Below are 17,885 nucleotides of genomic sequence, written 5' to 3'. Positions count from 1 at the left end.
CCGAGCCTTGCCATCCTCGGTCTCCCTTTCCTCTCCGGCCACAGTGGAGCCTGCTCAGCAGAATCCACGATCCCAGCGTTCAGCCCACACGAGCATTGTGGGTTCGGTTGCTACTGCCACCTCTGGTCCAGTTATGGCAATGCAGCCTGGCCAGCAGCAAAAGACTCCAGAGTCTAAGTCCTTCCTTCGGTCCACTGGGCATGCTCATGAGACGATCTCCCATTGGGGATCGGGAGTCACATGCTCAGTTCCTTCTCCAGTTCTGATTGGTCCATCAGGAGGATCAGGAAGGTCCCGGAAGGGCACGGCTATAAAAGGTTTGCATGGCCGCCCCGCCATGCGCTGTGATAGACTTTGAGGCTATAGTACTTTGTGTATGTGTGATGATGGATGAATGAGCCTTGTGACTGACGCATTATAATTCCCCCTCCTTGGATATTACACATGTGTTAGGGTTAGGAATTGGAGTCAGCACAACAGCTCTGACACTGCATAGCGCCACAGTGTTCCTCATCATCTTCCTTTTGCGCCTTGGGCGTCTCCAGTACAGGCCTTCTGGACCACTGCTACCGCAGCTTCCGCCTAAGTAACGCCGTGCGCCTTAGGAGCGCTTTCCAGCTCAGTTGTTAGGCTGGTTAGTGCCATTCGTCAGGGCGGACAATGTGCCCGTACTAGCGGTGGTTCACACTACCGTGACCTGTGACGCTAACAGGTTGCGGTTGTTCGCCGGCTGGCACGTGCCTTGTGAAGTAACGAGGTTCGTGCCTGTTCGCACCGGGTTAGTGTTTTCCCACCGGTGTCCGGCTCTCTCCTACATGCCTTCTCCCCATTGTTTTAGCTGCAGTTAGTCACCTCTGCACGGTGGGCCCTGGGCTGCGAACGCACCTTATATATTATGTCATCTTTATTATTTGGTGCACTCCGCCAGCCCGTAACACTTCATACATGTTGATAAGGTGTGCAATCTAACATACAGCATAAACCACTTCTGTCTTCTAAAATAAACAGACCGTTCTCTGTAGTCTAATTTGTTTATTGGTCAACAGATATAGAACATGCGGTATAACTATAAGAATACAAACAACATAGGTAAGTATTGGGCAAATAATCCCACAGCTGACACTTTAAAATTAACAGGAAAATGTAAAGTATGATGCAAACTTGAACATGGAAATACACAATCTCTAATAATCACATCTCCTTTGTACTGGCTGCTACACGTGTGTCCCAGGAAGTACACAGAAAAAAAATGGATCTTCTTCCCAACATACTTTTCTTTAATCCCACAATGCAACACTCTATTTGCTGGTAAAGACACAGGTTATAAATTCAGCCACCATTAGATGGTGATAACGCAACAAACCAGCACATACAGTAAATATGAACATAATGCCCTTTATTCAGATGGGCAGAACAATGGCTCTTGTGTTCAGTGAGAGATTGATTAAAATCTCCCTTTTCAAAGGTGTGTTACTCATTTATGCTGAACACTGTATATACTATTTACATTTATATTCTTTTAGCTTATATTTTTGTCACTAATAATATAAAGTATTTTCTATAATAAATTTCAATTGTATCTATTTGCTATGATACAAATTCATTGCCAATGTGGCATAACTGATGCAAAGGCAACCAGAGGGACCCCACTAATCCTTTCCCAACATATAGAATATATGTACGGCGCGGCAGGAGCTGCATAGCCACAAACAGCTGTACAGGTACTGTACAGATACGAGCGTTGTCATGTTCACATGTGGGTGTCAGCCCTAAGAGCCCCAAGACCTGACACCCTACAGCCCACAATCGGTGCTAGCACTAGTGATAGCGCTGTCAATAGTGACAGAGACATCAATGGGCATCGCAGAAGGAAGGAGATCCCTCTCTGCTCACATCGGCACAACGCTATTGTGATCGCATTATGATGATGGTCTCCATGTTGACCCCGGGCCGAAAGTTGACAGCAGGATCACCCAGAGATGGTGGCCTGTAAGTTCCGACTCAGAGCAGGAGCTGACACACATCCTCACTGCCTTTGAGATGTTGATCTGATACCCTGCAATGCAAAAGCATTGCAGAGTATTAGATCAGCGATCAGGACAGGGAATATTGATGTCTCATCCTGAAACAAGATAAAAAATTAAATACAACTTTTTAAAAAATTGTAAAATTATTTTTTTTAAAAATCACAAAATAAAGAACAAACAAAATGGAAAACTATTAATCCAATAAAGACATTTATTTATGTGAAAACAAAAATTAACAAATAAAGTACACATATTTGGTATTGCTGAGTCCAAAGCGACCCAACCTATAAAACTGTAGTAATAGTTAAGCCCCTCAGTGAACACTGTAAACATATAAATTAAAAATGTGGCAAATAATTATGCTTTTCCTTCATACCGCTGAACAAAATGTGGAAAACAATCCGATCAAAAAGTCAAATGTAAATAAAAATGGTATAGCTGAAAATGTCCTGCTATACAGCGCCATCAATACAAAAATAAAAAAGTTATAACTCTCAGAATAAAGCGATTCAAAAAGAATTCTTTTTTCTATAAAATTGCTTTTATTTTGTAAAAGTGCCAAAAAATTAAAAAAATATATAAATGTGGTATTACTGTAAGCAGAATGACCCATAGAATAAAGTTGTTTTCTCACTGTCTCCCTATTCACTGGCAAAAAAAAAATTCCTGAATTGCTAGTTTTTGTTCATTCTGCCTCCCAAAAATAGAAAGCAATCAAAAAATGTTTTGTGACCAAAAATGGTACCAACAAAAATGTAAACTCATCCAGCAATGAACAAGCCCTCAGATGACTCTGTCTGCAAAGATATAGAAAAATTATATCTCTCAAAGTATGAGGATTAGTGATGGGCGAGTCCTAAATTACTCGGAATCGCTTGACTGTAGCGAGTCCGAGCCCGGGACTCGCTACTCGTTGCGAGTCTAGCGAGTCCAATGTTAATGAATGGGGAAGCGAGTCTTAGCGAGTAATGTGCGATTTACAAATCGCAGATGTGTCTCGGAAAGCGCTTGCATTGGCGATTTGTAAACCCCACTCGCAACAGTTTGTTGCTGCTGTGTCCGAGTCCAAACTCGCATTTGTTTGTCTTATTTAGCGCCGATGAGGCGAGGGAAGCGATTTTCTCTAGCACACACCATGCTTTGAGCAAACAGGAAATAATCCGAGTCGAGTTGACATACGCACACACACACAGAGCAATACAGAGCAATCATGGCCCGTGTCACTGTCAACACGCTGCAGTTGATTGATCTGGTGGAGGCTCGGCCCCTGCTTTGGCTCCCCACTGACCCTGCCTATGGGCATAACATCCAGCGGACTACAGCCTGGAGGGAGATCGCTCAAGTGATGTTCCCTGCACTGCTTCGGCCACGACCTGGTCCCTTTGCAACCTCTTTTTTGGGAAATTGTGGTTTTTGTGACATTGTTGACAAATGCACAGTCACCGAGATGGAGTTAGGTGGTGCTGTAGGCGTCACTTGCTGGCGGGGTAAGTGTGTGTGCTGACACCTAGCAGTGAAGCTGCACACTAGTCCCTGCACTGTGCACTGTACTGTAATGCTTGATCCTCCCTGCCTGCCTGCCTACAGTCTACACAGTACTCCTCTGTCCTCCTGGTAGCTCTCAGAAGAGCTGTTTGGGTTTAATATAAGGAATTTTGAAGTTTCCCTACACTAACTGACAATCCCTATGATCTGCTCAAGCATCTACCTCACCCTGCTCTATCTCAGATCTCTCAGGAATGTAGAGGAAATGGCGGTGGAAAAGGCTTATATACAGCCTCGCCTCTCATACATGACATAGGCATCACGATGGACAGAAGCCAATCATAGTCCTGCCACAACCAACATTACTGAATATGATTGGCTAACATGCTTGTCCATCTAAAAAAGTTTTCTGACCTAACACGCTAGGCTGTCTCGGAAGCTTTGTAGGAACATAACAGATTCTATATTTGCGAGTCCCGAATCCAGTATACAGGACTCGGGATTCGTAGACTCGCTCAGACTCGCTCACAATCGCTGTGTGTTGACATAGGCTGTCTTGGAAACTTGTAGGAACATAACAGATTCTGTATAAGCGAGTCCCGAATCCAGTATACAGGACTCGGAATCGTAGACTCGCTCAGACTCGCTGTTGACAGCGATGTGATATAGCGAGTCTAGCGAGTGAGAAAAAAAAACTCTGACAAAACTAGGATTGCCATTGACTTGCATTGGACTCGTTACTGTGCGAGTAATCACTGGGAGACTCGCCGAGTAACGAGTCCAGCGAGTCCTTTACTATTCGCCGAGTAACGAGTCCTAGCGAGTAGACTCGCCCATCCCTAATGAGGATGCAAAAATCCTTCTTTCAGTGTGTGACAACAGCCAAACAGAAAAATAAATAAATAAATCTGGTATTTAATCGTTGCAATCGCACTGACCCAAAGACTAAAGTTGTTTAATCCCTTAGAAAGCATGAGGAATAGCATAAAAAACTAAATATAAACCCAATTCTTCACCTGCTGTTGATTTTGTTTATTCTGTCTCCCAATGATTGCAGTAAGGCTCGACTGATATTTATCCTATGCTCTACGCTAGCACTTAAGCCCGGGTTTCCATGTAAATCTCTGAAATACGTGATTCAGACAGAACCCCCTGAGGACAGTTCACAATAATCAGGCAAATGGGGAAACTATGGATGCTGTCTGGCCTATAATCCATTGGTGTTTGCCTCTTTAGGCGTGCATAAAAGAGCGATCTGCCACAGTTTTGTGCATTTCTGAAAAGACAGACATCGCTGAACAGAGGCCAGACGGAGTCCAGAGTAACTTTGCTGCCTTATTATAGTGAATGGATCCCTTGGGAGTTTCATCTGAATCATGTCACTTGGAGATTTAGATGGAAACCATAAAGTAAGTGCTCAGCATAGAGAGCAGGATAAATGTGATTCCAAATGTTCCCATCAAAAGCTTCAACTCAATCCACAAAAAGGCAAGTCGCCACACAGGTCCATCATCTGTCAATGGAAATATAGAGGCTTCCACGTTACAGGTAGTTCAAAGGATCTGGAAAAGCGCTATGGCTCCTCAACCCCAAAAGAAATCCAGTGAATTCTGCCCTTCCAAATCCAAATACCTACTTCCTTCTGAGCCCCACGGTGTTCCGAAACGGCAGTTAGCATCCACATGTTTGGCATTACTGTAGTGATGAGATCCCACCTAATTTACAGATGCATGTTTCCAGAAGCATAAGCTGGGCACAATGTATGGGAACTACAATGTATTGGGCACTACACTGGTAGATTTGCAATTTGCACTCAGCAACATTCACTGCTGCTTCTTTCTGGCAAACACCCATGAAGTCAAAATCATCACTACAGCTGTAGATAAATTCCCAGAGGAGTGTAATTTCCAAAATGGTGTCACTTGTGGGAGGATTCTTCTCTTCTAGCACTTAGGGACTGTGACGACACAGGGGGTCAGTGGGTGCTCTCGTCTGCTGGCTCGAGTCCACAAGGACCAGGGATCATCCCACTGAACGCCCACTCTCCTTTTACTGTGGGCATAATACTACTCAGACAACACATGGTGAGGGTAAAACAGTGTGGCAATAATTTATAGAACCACCAGCAAACAATAACATATTGAACTGTCCCAGCAGTTACCCAAGATGGTGCACATTACAGAGTCTCATCCTTCCACTGGCTCACCTGGATTAGAGCACCTACAACTTTAGGGCTTCCAGCGCTAACTCCAGCAGTAGCACCCCACTTTTGTCTGGCACTCACCGAGAGGAGGTATTGGCAAGCTTAGGAAGCTGACAGTCCATTAATGTACAAGGCCAGGTGATCTGATTGTCCCAACCTGGATTCATTAAACATCTCTAAAGGGGGTTTTACACATAGCGATATCGCTAGCAATATCGCTAAAGCGTCACCGATTTTGTGACGCAGCAGCGATATTGCTAGCGATGTCGCTATGTCTGATACTTACCTCCGACCGGCTCCCCCACTGTCTGTCGCTGATCATGCAAGATCGGCCGGGTCCATTTTTCGTCGGGCGCTTCCTGCTGGGCTTCCTGCTGGCGCTGACGAGCGACGCGTGGACGCGGGCGGGAGGACGTCAGCATAGCTGCATGTGAAAGGTAAGTAACGACCACTGCTGCGTCGCTACATCGCTAGTGAGATCTGCCTGTTTTGCAGCTCACTAGCGACCATTTAGCGATGCACCACCTGACTGGGTTGTATCGTGGTCGCATCGCTAAATGTAAAGGGGCCTTAAGGGTTCAGTGATGGTCAATGAAGCAGCTCTGTATTTATTCTGTGAGTCATGCCATGGCTACTGTAATGTAGAGTCTCCCTAAACACAGGCAAATCCTCCTTTTTATAGCTCACAACTTTTCATTCAGGCATTCCTCATCAGGCTTGGCAGAAGGTGGAAGGAGGTCATCCTTCACTGCTGGAGTGTTCAAACAACATGCATAGATTGCCCTCTATATTTGCAGAGCACCAATGGGTCATCAACATATTAACAAACATTGTTCAATTCACAGGTCTACAAAAAATATTTTTTGTAATCATCGTGTCATGGCTTGAACAGGGTTCTTGCCCTGCACTCACAGGGTTAAGTGTTCGTGGCCTCTTTCTGGATCTGGGAGGGGTATTTATACTCACTCTTTACCAGGGTTCTCTGTCAGCTATACTGTTGTTCCGGTGTGTCTGACCCCTGGTGTGCGTGTATTCTGCGTTGCTTGTTTGATTCCTGTGTATGACCCGGCCTGTTCCCTCACTCTGTACTCCGTCTCTCGCTTTGGTACTACTGTCTTCTCCGGTTCTGACCTCCTGGCTTGGCTATCGTTACTCCGTTACAGTTTGTCCCTATTGTACCGTCTATTGCCCGTTCTGGTTTTCTGACCTATTGCTACGTCCTGACTATCCTTTCTGTCTAAACCCCGTGGTACTGTATTGCTATCTGGTGCTTTGACCCTGGCTTCGTCTGGATTCTGTCTCTGTCTATGCCCCTTGGTAACATTGCCCCGTAGTTACCTTTCTAGGAGTTTCCCTGCAGCTCCTAGATCTGTGGAGTTTAGGCCACGCCCCCAGCAGTCACGTGCTTCAGGTCCTGATACTCTGAAGCACGCATCGTCACCGCTGCTGCCCTGCTCCACAGGTATCTGTGAGTACTGTCTTTGTACTCAGGACACCCGCACTGGCACAGTGAGCAAGTGCAGTGCGGTGTTCCTGACATTATAGCTGACCATTTCAGTTTTTTTTTTTTTCTCAGAGGGGGAAAAAAAACAAAGTGTGTTATCCTCATGAATCCTATACAAGCCTTGGCTGATCAGGTCAAGCACCTGACCCAAATGTTCCACAAACTTAATGTGGAACAGCGCATGATGGCCCAGACCCAGCAACAGTTGGTGGATACGGTACAGGGGGCTGCCTCTACAGGGGATTCTTGTGCTGGGGATAGAGATGTGTCATTGGCATTCCCAGAATCTCCGGTCAAATTGCCAGACCTTTTCTCAGGGGATAAAAAGGAGTTCAGGTCTTTCAGAGAAGGATGCAAGCTTTTTTTTTCTCTGAGGCCCCACTCTTCCGGGGATGAGTTCCAGAGGATGGGGGTCGTCATTTCCCTACTTCGGGGGGGCTCCACAGGCATGGGCTTTCTCTCTCTCTTCCTCTGCTCCTGAACGCATGTCTGTGAATTTGTTCTTTGAGGCTCTGGGGCACATTTATGATGAGCCTGATAGAGTGCGTCTGGCAGAGGATATGGTGATGAGTGTGACACAGGGAAGGAACTCTGCTGAATGGTTCTGCTCTGAGTTCAGACGCTGGGCAGCGGAGGTCTCCTGGGATGACGCTGCCCTCCGGGGTTTGTTCTGTAGAGGCCTGTCCGAACGTTTGAAAGATGCCCTAGCCCTTCATCCTCCACCGGATTCTTTGGAGGACGCTATGATCCAGGCTGTCCACATGGACCGTAGGCTGTGGGCAAGAGGGGTCATACTGCAGGAGACCCCTTTATTCTCCAATCTGAGAGACTCTGCATCTAGTCCTGAGCCCATGGAGGTTGGTGCCACGTCATTGGAGGAAAAAGAGAGGCGACACCGAAGAAACAACCAATTGTGCTTTTACTGTGGATCCGCTGGACATTGGAGAAGGAACTGTCCTTCTTGCCCTTCTTCAGTGAAGCCGTCAGGAAAACGACTGAGCCTGGGTAACAATCGAGGAGGTTGCCCAGACTCCCAGGTACCCTTTTACTCGCTTACTAAAATTCTGCTTCCGGTGGAACTGGAACTTACAGGCGGCCCGGTTGGGACTACCGCCTTTGTTGACTGTGGTTCTTCTATTAATCTGATCGATGCCAAAGTTGTGACTTTTCATAAGATAGGGACAGTCAGGTTAAAAGATCCTGTTAAAATCGTGGCAATTGATTCTTCTCCTATCACCCAGGAGGGAATTTGTTTCATGACTGATACCTTTTCTCTGAAAGTGGGTTCCACTCACGTGGAAAAATTAAGATGTTTTGTCATAAATAATCTGCCGGCTGGACTGATACTGGGTATGCCTTGGCTTCAACGTCACAATCCTACTATTGACTGGGTCACAGGGGAGATCATTCAGTGGGGTTGTATGGCTAATGGTCTATGTTGTAACTTGACAACCCTTGTCACCCCAGTAAAATCTGTGTCAGTGTCGTCTGTCGATCTGGAAGGTATTCCGGAGTGCCTGAAAGATTTTCAAGACGTATTTTCTGAAAGTGAGGCTGAGGCGCTACCACCACATAGACCCTTTGATTGTGCCATTAATCTAGTCCCTGGAGCCAAGTTACCCAAGGCTCGCCTGTTCAATTTGTCCGGGCCCGAACGTCTAGCCATGAAGGAGTACATTACTGAGAGTCTCCGCAAAGGGCATATTAGGCCTTCTGTTTCACCTGTGGCAGCGGGCTTCTTTTTTGTTAAGAAAAAAGATGGTGGTTTGCGGCCGTGCCTCGACTTTCGGGAATTAAACAAAATTACTGTGAAAAATACATACCCTCTCCCCCTAATTAATTCCTGATTTATGTAACCAACTCACCGGGGCCAAGTGGTTCTCTAAACTGGATTTACGTGGGGCATATAACCTTATAAGAGTCCGTGAAGGGGACGAATGGAAAACAGCACTCCTGATGACTGAAGGGCTGTTCGAAAACTTGGTTATGCCCTTTGGTCTCACCAACGCTCCTGCTGTTTTTCAGAATTTTATTAATGTAATTTTCTCTGATTTAATCGGTCGTTTTGTGGTTATCTATTTGGATGACATTCTGGTGTACTCGGTGGACAGTCAATCTCACTTGCACCATTTGCGGATGGTTCTCATGAGACTGAGGGAGAATCATTTGTATGCCAAGCTGGAAAAATGCTCATTTTTCATGCAAGAAGTATCCTTTCTGGGGTTGATTGTGTCAGGAGAGAGGTTCCGCATGGATCCTAAGAAAGTCCAGGCTGTTACGGAGTGGGTGCAACCTCATGACTTGAAAGGGTTGCAACGATTTTTGGGCTTTGCCAACTTTTATAGGAAATTTATTAAGGGCTTTTCGCAGGTGGTAAAGCCTCTAACGGACCTCACTCTCAAGGGAGCTGATGTAAAAAATTGGTCTGTAGCTTCAAAAAACTCTTTCATGACATTAAAAAAGTGCTTTTCTTCAGCCCCTGTATTGGTACAACCCGACCCGTCAAGACCTTTTGTCGTGGAGGTTGACGCCTCGGAAGTGGGGGTGGGGGCAGTTTTGTCTCAGGGCCCTCCTACCCTTACTAACCTGAGGCCTTGCGCCTTCTTCTCTAAAAAATTTTCCTCTGCTGAGAGAAATTACGATGTCGGCAATAGAGAGTTGTTGGCGGTAAAGTTGGCTTTTGAAGAATGGAGGCATTTCCTGGAGGGGTCTGTTCAACCCATTACAGTCATCACTGATCACAAAAATTTGGCCTATATTGAGTCTGCCAAGAGATTGACCCCCAGACAGGCTCGGTGGGCACTTTTTTTTTCTCGTTTTCAGTTTACCATCACATTCCGCCCGGGATCTAAAAACATCAAGGCTGATGCCTTATCCCGAAGCTTTGATTCGGTGTCCCCTCCAGAACCTCCCTCCTCCATTCTTCAGCCAGGAGTAGTGGTGGCCGAAATCTCATCTGAGTTACAGAGAGGGATTTTGGAGGCCCAGGCTCGGGCTCCTGGTGGTAAACCCCCGGGTAAATTGTTTGTACCGGAACGTTTCCGTCTCGGACTTATGCAGGAATTTCATGATTCTGTGTTGAGTGCTCATCCTGGGATTGCAGCTACCCGGGGGGCAATTGCGAGGGATTTCTGGTGGCCCTCTATGGTAACAGATATTAAAAAGTTTGTGACTGCATGTGGGGTGTGCGCTCGTTCTAAAAGTTCTCAGGTCCGGCCGGCCGGGGAATTGGTGCCTTTGCCAATTTCGGATAGACCATGGACACATTTGTCCATGGATTTTATCACAAATCTTCCCCCTTCCAGGGGCAACTCGGTGATATGGGTGGTGGTGGATAGGTTTTCAAAACAAGCTCACTTTGTACCTCTCCCCGCGTTACCATCTGCTGAAACCCTGGCCCGCTTATTTATGCAGCATAAAATTAGGTTACATGGAGTGCCTATGAATGTGGTGTCAGACAGAGGGGTACAGTTTGTAGCCAGGTTCTGGAGGGCTTTTTGCAAAAAGCTGGGGATTTCGTTGTCCTTCTCCTCTGCCTACCACCCAGAGTCTAATGGACAGATGGAGCGCACGAACCAATCGTTGGAGCAGATTCTGAGATGCTTGGCCTCTTCCAGGCAGGAGGACTGGTGTGAGGTATTGCCCATGGTAGAGTTTGCATTCAACGGTCGTGTGAGTCAGTCTACTGGGAAGTCTCCTTTTCAGGTCAACTATGGCTTTAACCCACATTTTGGAGAGTTTTCCCGTATGGATTCAGGTTGTCCTGGTGCTGAGGATGTGACACAACGTCTTCGAATTCTTTGGAGGGAGGTTCAGAGGAATATTTCCAAGGCCCAGGAAAACTATAAGCGGTTTGCTGACAGGAGGAGGGGGCCAGGTCCAGCATTTGCAGTAGGGGAGAAGGTGTGGCTATCCACCCGCAATATCAAGCTTAAGATACCTTCTATAAAGCTGGACCCCAAGTTTATTGGCCCATACAAAGTTGTGGAGGTTGTTAACCCAGTAGCCTACCGACTGCAGCTGCCCACCTCCTTTAAAATTTCTAATGTCTTCCACAGGTCCCTGTTAAAGCCTGTGGGGACGGTGAGAGAGGATCCCTCATCAAATGCTCCACCAGTGCTGGTAGAGGGGCAGCTGGAGTATGAAGTAGGGCGCATTGTTGACTCCCGGTGGGTGCGCCGGAGACTCCAGTATCTGATACACTGGAAGGGGTACTCTCTTTAGGATCGGTCATGGGTTCCGGCCAGTTCGGTGCATGCCGATCGTCTGGTGCGGGCTTTCCACGCCAGATACCCAGACAAGCCTGGGGGTCCAGTGGCCCCCCATTAAGAGGGGGGTACTGTCATGGCTTGAACAGGGTTCTTGCCCTGCACTCACAGGGTTAAGTGTTCATGGCCTCTTTCTGGATCTGGGAGGGGTATTTATACTCACTCTTTACCAGGGTTCTCTGTCAGCTATACTGTTGTTCTGGTGTGTCTGACCCCTGGTGTGCGTGTATTCTGCGTTGCTTGTTTGATTCCCGTGTATGACCCGGCCTGTTCCCTCACTCTGTACTCCGTCTCTCGCTTTGGTACTACTGTCTTCTCCGGTTCTGACCTCCTGGCTTGGCTATCGTTACTCCGTTACAGTTTGTCCCTATTGTACCGTCTATTGCCCGTTCTGGTTTTCTGACCTATTGCTACGTCCTGACTATCCTTTCTGTCTAAACCCCATGGTACTGTATTGCTATCTGGTGCTTTGACCCTGGCTTCGTCTGGTTTCTGTCTCTGTCTATGCCCCTTGGTAACATTGCCCCGTAGTTACCTTTCTAGGAGTTTCCCTGCAGCTCCTAGATCTGTGGAGTTTAGGCCACGCCCCCAGCAGTCATGTGCTTCAGGTCCTGATACTCTGAAGCACGCATCGTCACCGCTGCTGCCCTGCTCCACAGGTATCTGTGAGTACTGTCTTTGTACTCAGGACACCCGCACTGGCACAGTGAGCAAGTGCAGTGCGGTGTTCCTGACACATCGCAAGTGACTTTGTACTTTTTTGAATCATCTTTTTTTCCCAATTTCAAAAATGTATAAAGTTTTTCTGTAGCACATATAGTTTCCATGGAGCAGCATCATTATTATAAGGTATAAAAAATATACTGGCTACACTAAGAAAACAGTAATCTGCATATCATAAAAAAAAATGCTTCACCTTACAAAACAGTTTTTATTGAACTAAAATAATTTCACATGCAAAATAGAAACCAAAATATGAGCAGAAATTAAAAGTGCTTGACATTAGACTGTCGTTGATACAATTTTTCAGGTTTGTCCCTTTGTAACTTCCAACGTAATCTGCCATCATTGAGTCATACCAAAAACCCTGGCAGCGGTGTTCCATTACGTTAATGTCCTGGTGAAACAGCTCACCTTGTTCATCACTTACATCCCCAAGATTTTGAGGGAAGAAATCTAAATGTGAATGCAAAAAGTGCATTTTCAGAGACATGCAACATCCAAGACACTGGTATGCATTTAGCAGTTCCTCAACACCTTCAACATATTTTGGAGATTTTTGTTTTCCTAAGAAGTTTTCACGTATCCACATGAAGCTTTTCCAAGATCTCATTTCCTTATCATTTAGAGTTCCTTCAAACACATCATCATCATCATCATCAAGCACATCATCTCTCATAGGTTCTTTGGTCTGAGGACCAACAAACACCCCTTCCTTCAGTTTTGATGGTAAAATGCTGCAGAATTTCTGTGAAATGTACTGGAACTAGGGTTGATCGAATAGCTTTGGATAAGAGCTTATCCGAATAGCTGCATCGGGAACCCGGATACCTGGAGAAGTCCCGATGATGAGCACTGTTTGGCTCCGCAGCTGTATGTTTTGCGGTTGTGTGACCATCACAACTCATGCGTGAAGAGCCTGTTTGCTGGGCTCTCACTACATGTGTTGTGACAGAGTAACAGCCACTACACATGCAGCTGCGGAGTCAATCCAAGTATCTGGGTTACCGGTACAGCTATTCGGTTAAGCTCTCATCCAAAGCTATTTGATTATCCCTAACTGGACCCCCTGTGAATTTGTCTTTGCCATGGCTTTCACAAAGATTTTAATCAATCCCAACTTTATATGTAGTGGAGGAAGAAAGATTTTTGTTGGAGCAAATAAAGGATTATGCTGATCATTGTCTCTGCCTGGAGCATAGATGTTTCTCTGCCCCCAATCACGATGCTTTACAGTATTTCTACTGTTCCATAAACACAAGAAGCAACAATATTTTGTGAAACCTCCTTGCATTCCCATTAGCAGACCAATCACTTTCAAATTTCCATAGATATTCCATTGATGATGCTTATATTGTATAACTGTCATGATCTGCTTAGTTTGTGGGATTAGGTAGTTCAGAGGTTAATTTGGACGGCCTCACTCTGGAATTCTGGGAGGCTTCTTATAGCCTCATTGTGGGGTCATTCCTCGTAGCTTATACTTTGACCCTTGGCCAATTGTGTGTGACCCTGGTGTGCCTGTGGTTTGTGCCTGTGCTACTTTATGCTTGCTTGGTTTTGATCTGGTTCTGTTCCCATTGCGAGTTCTGCCTGTCCCTCCTGTACTACGCTGCCTACGATTATGACTCCTTGACTACGTTCTGACTATTCTCTGCTCGCCCCTCCTGTACTGCGCTGCTATCTCCGTGTATGACTCCTTGCCTACATTCTGACTATTCTCTGCTCAACCCTCCTGTACCGCGCCACCCTCTCCATGTATAACCCCCGTTTGTCTGACCTGAGTTCCCCTCTCCTCTACTCCAGGGTCCTTGTAGAATCCTGCATTCATCTCCAGCAGCAGGACGCAAAGCCCCGCCTCCTGTGGTCACATGATCGTAGGTCCTTTTGCTTCCTGCTACCTTCAGCGTCCCAGGTCCTGTCTGCCTGAGCTTTCCCCACAGCATATGACCCTGGGCCCTCCCGCAGTGTGGGTGAGTCACTCTGCTCAGCTGTGGCAGTTCACCGGCGCTGACAAGATCCTGATAATAGCATCCAATACAACTAACAGATTTTCATAACTTTCCTTTAGATGACATGAGTGAACAATAGGGATTGATGGTTTCATATTTCCGACAAAAAGAGAAAAAAATAGGATGGCACTCACCGTTCATCAAATCACTTTATTTCGAATACATCAGGCATAGGCATTGGCACGGGAACAATGTGCCGATAGACGGACAACAGCCGTCTCGCGCTGTATGCGCTTCAACAGGTCCTGTTGATGCGACCGCTCTCTAGGGGCTCCAGGAATACAATGACGGGAGGAAGGTATCCTTCCACACTGTATTCCTCCGCCACTGTAAAAAAATAGTCTCTAGTCTCACTTTTGGCATTGCTGTGTGAGAAATTTCCCACACAGCTTTTGCCATAAAGTGAGACCAGTGAACTATAGTAACCTCACAGTGATGCACTGCAGGATCCATTGTCTCCTGTCAGTGTGTCACTGAAGGTCCTATAGATGTCACTGTTCTATAGGGGAGATCGTCGTGGGACACTCGTGGATTTCTGCGAATCAGGGAGTATATTGTTTGTTTGTTATTTTAATATTTTTTACAGATGACACTGGCTTCAGGGATCAAAGTGACAAGTGATGGTGAGTATGTACTCTATGTTAAATGTACTGTATGTCTATATGTATGTATTGTATGAATGTATTGTATGTAGTATGTATGTAGTATGTAGTATGTATGGATGTAGTATGCATGTAGTATGTTGTATGTAGTATGTATGTAGTATGTACAGAACGCCGCCCGCACACACAGACACGCACAGTCTCCGCCCACGCACCACCCACACTCTACCCCCCTCCCAAACTGGATGTGCAAGGAAAGAAAGGGTTTATTTTCATTCCGATATTTGTGTCCCATTGACTTGCATTGATTTCCGGTATCGGAATCGGCGATACCCGATATTTTTGGGGTATCGGTCCGATCCAATCCGATCCGATATTTCCCGATATTGGAAGGTATCGCTCAACACTAATCATGAGTGATTGAATGTACTTGGCCTTTTGGGGTAAAAGAACCACACACATATCACAATCTGTTCGGCTGGTTGACACACTGTCGGGGCATTTTTCTCCTTTAAATCGGATCAAACAGGAGAGTAAGTTCAGTTCAATGGTGGTGACAATCAAACTAAAAAAAATGCGATGAGCCGACCGATTGTATGTAGATATTTCCCCAGAGATGACAGAGGCAGCTTGTATTTAGAACTGATTTTACTGGAGGTAATCTGATAGATAACTCTATACAGTTGTGAGGTAAATAGGTCAGTCTATTCCCTACAGATGAACATTTGCAGACAGGCAGTTTCACAGTGTGATATTGGCTGCTTTCAGGTTCTCTCTCTGTGGAGACCCTCACTCAGTTACACCTCAGTGGCTGTGCTGTTTTGTTCCCTCTGAGGCAACTTGCCCTGCCTGAAATGCAGTGAAAAATGGTGGCTGTCCACTGCCTTCCCTTCTATCTCCCTGTGACAGGGCTCATATCCCTGTAGAGGCCTGTCTCCTGTCAGACTCTCACATACCAGTCCTTGCTGCCATCACCATCATTTTCTGACTGACTCAAATCTTGCTGCCTCCTAACAGTTTGCTCCTCCCCATAACATGTGACTTTCCGAGAAGCAGTCATTGGTTCACTGCACTGTCAATACTCCTCATAAAACTCGCTAATGTGGCGCCCCCAGGAGTATGGTCGCCACAGTGGCTTTGCCTTCCTCCAGGGAAGGGTAATGCCAGGCTTGGAGGCAATGATGGGTCTATCTCGCAGTCAATCCATACATGCAACACAGTTCCACTCCAGGCCAGCAGGGGGAACTCTGAACCAGGATGGAGGGGAGGGGTGCCCTCTGAGGGCCAAGATGAAGGAGTGGTGAGAGTCTGCGGAGGGTGAAGGGTGCAGATGTGTGGGAAGAAGCTGGAGGTTGAGCTAGGAAGGAGAGCTCCCTCAGCTGAGAGCGCACGAACTGGAGCCTGGTCTCCACGGCTGTACGGATACTAAATGCCCTACAGCAGATACCAGAGGAGTAGGAGGCTGTAAATACCCTACTCCCATCTAAGACTTGAGGCACAACAGCAGCTTGAATAGAGAGCCAGGACTAGAGAGGAGTCCCCGAGAGAGGCTACAGCTGTCTGCCGTGCAAGTGAGGTTCTTCAGAACATCTGACAGGAGGAACTTCAGAGTAACTAAGTACTGGAGTGCTTCACACCACAAAGCGCTAGAAAGGAGACTGCACAGCCCATCTGTGAGAGAGAATCCCTGAGTTGCTTCTAGGCTAGCCTGCTCCAATACCATCTATAATCAGGACCCTGGACTGCAGTTATCAAGTAAAGGTACAGAAATTGCACCCCGCTGTGTCTTGTCTGCTTTCTACCCTTACGGCACTACTACATCACCGTGCCAACCACCGCTACACTGCCCTGGGACATCAGCCCTGCCTGTGGAGGGCTATACCATCACTGCTGCACCCCACCATCAGTCCCAGCGAAGCTGTCTGCAGCGTCGGCTTAACATCTCCCTTGCCGAACACCACAGGTGGCGTCACTAACTATTCCATTCCATTAAATACATCCCCCATTACTTGGGCGCCCAGGGCCACGGACCGGGTCACTGCTGCTGTGACACATCCCCCTGATACTGGCCCGGTACCGAGTACCCCACAGCCCTGGGAGGGCGACCCACTAAAACCTTTACTGATGTTTTCCCTGTGAGAAAATTCATAATTAAGTAAGACAAGCAAAGAAATGGGAATAACCTAGGAAATACCACATACATTGATAATGCAGAAATAACGTAATAACAAAAATACTTCTATCTCAGAACCTCCATAAAACAGACATATTACCTTTGCTGATTATATGATTTTTTTTGTGTTGACCAGTGTATCATGTTCCTTTCTTTTCCCAAAGATAGTAGAACAATACTAGGACAGATACAATAGCTAATCAGCAGCCATTCAACAAATGGCAGCCATTGAAAATTAATTCAACTGATAATAAGAGCCAACCTTCATTGTCACATGAACTCTAGCTCATGTCCCTGGGCCTACTGAAATAATACATTTGGATAAATAAGAATAAATGCTGTGTCATCACAGGTACTCTGTATATGGAACATATAAACTATGCTGCGATAATTTGTTCTTTAAAGAGTCAAATAAAGATTTGACTCTCCTGAGCCTCGCTGTGTGGCTAAGTAGTACAGTATAGCCACATATGGAGTATTGCCACGTTGAGCAGAAATTGTATGACAAATTTTGGTGCCATTTTTACCCTTATTTCCGCGTTAGAGTGTAAAATCTAGGGCTAAACAAAATTTTTGTTGTAAAAATGTAATTATTTTTTCTTCACTGCCCAATGGTGTTCTATGGCACACCCATGATGTCAGTTTGATCACTGCACCCCTAGATGAATTCATTTAGAGGGGTAGTTTGTAAAATGAGGACACTTATGGGGAATTGAAAATAATTTCACACAAAACCCCAAAAATGGAGCAAACAAAATTGTTGTCATCTTTCCAAAATTGTGAGTGAACAACTTTGTTCCAAGTATATGAAACTTTGCAATTTATTTATTTCTTCATACATGCTATAAAAACACTGATGTCACTAATGGTAAAAACGGGCACATAGATTAC

The sequence above is a fragment of the Dendrobates tinctorius genome, unplaced genomic scaffold (genome assembly GCF_039654945.1).
Source record: "Dendrobates tinctorius isolate UK_male_01 unplaced genomic scaffold, ASM3965494v1 ptg000032l, whole genome shotgun sequence".
In the NCBI taxonomy this organism is placed as follows: domain Eukaryota; kingdom Metazoa; phylum Chordata; class Amphibia; order Anura; family Dendrobatidae; genus Dendrobates; species Dendrobates tinctorius.
The sequence above is the reverse complement of the archived record's forward strand: the minus strand, read 5'-3'. Positions refer to the sequence as shown.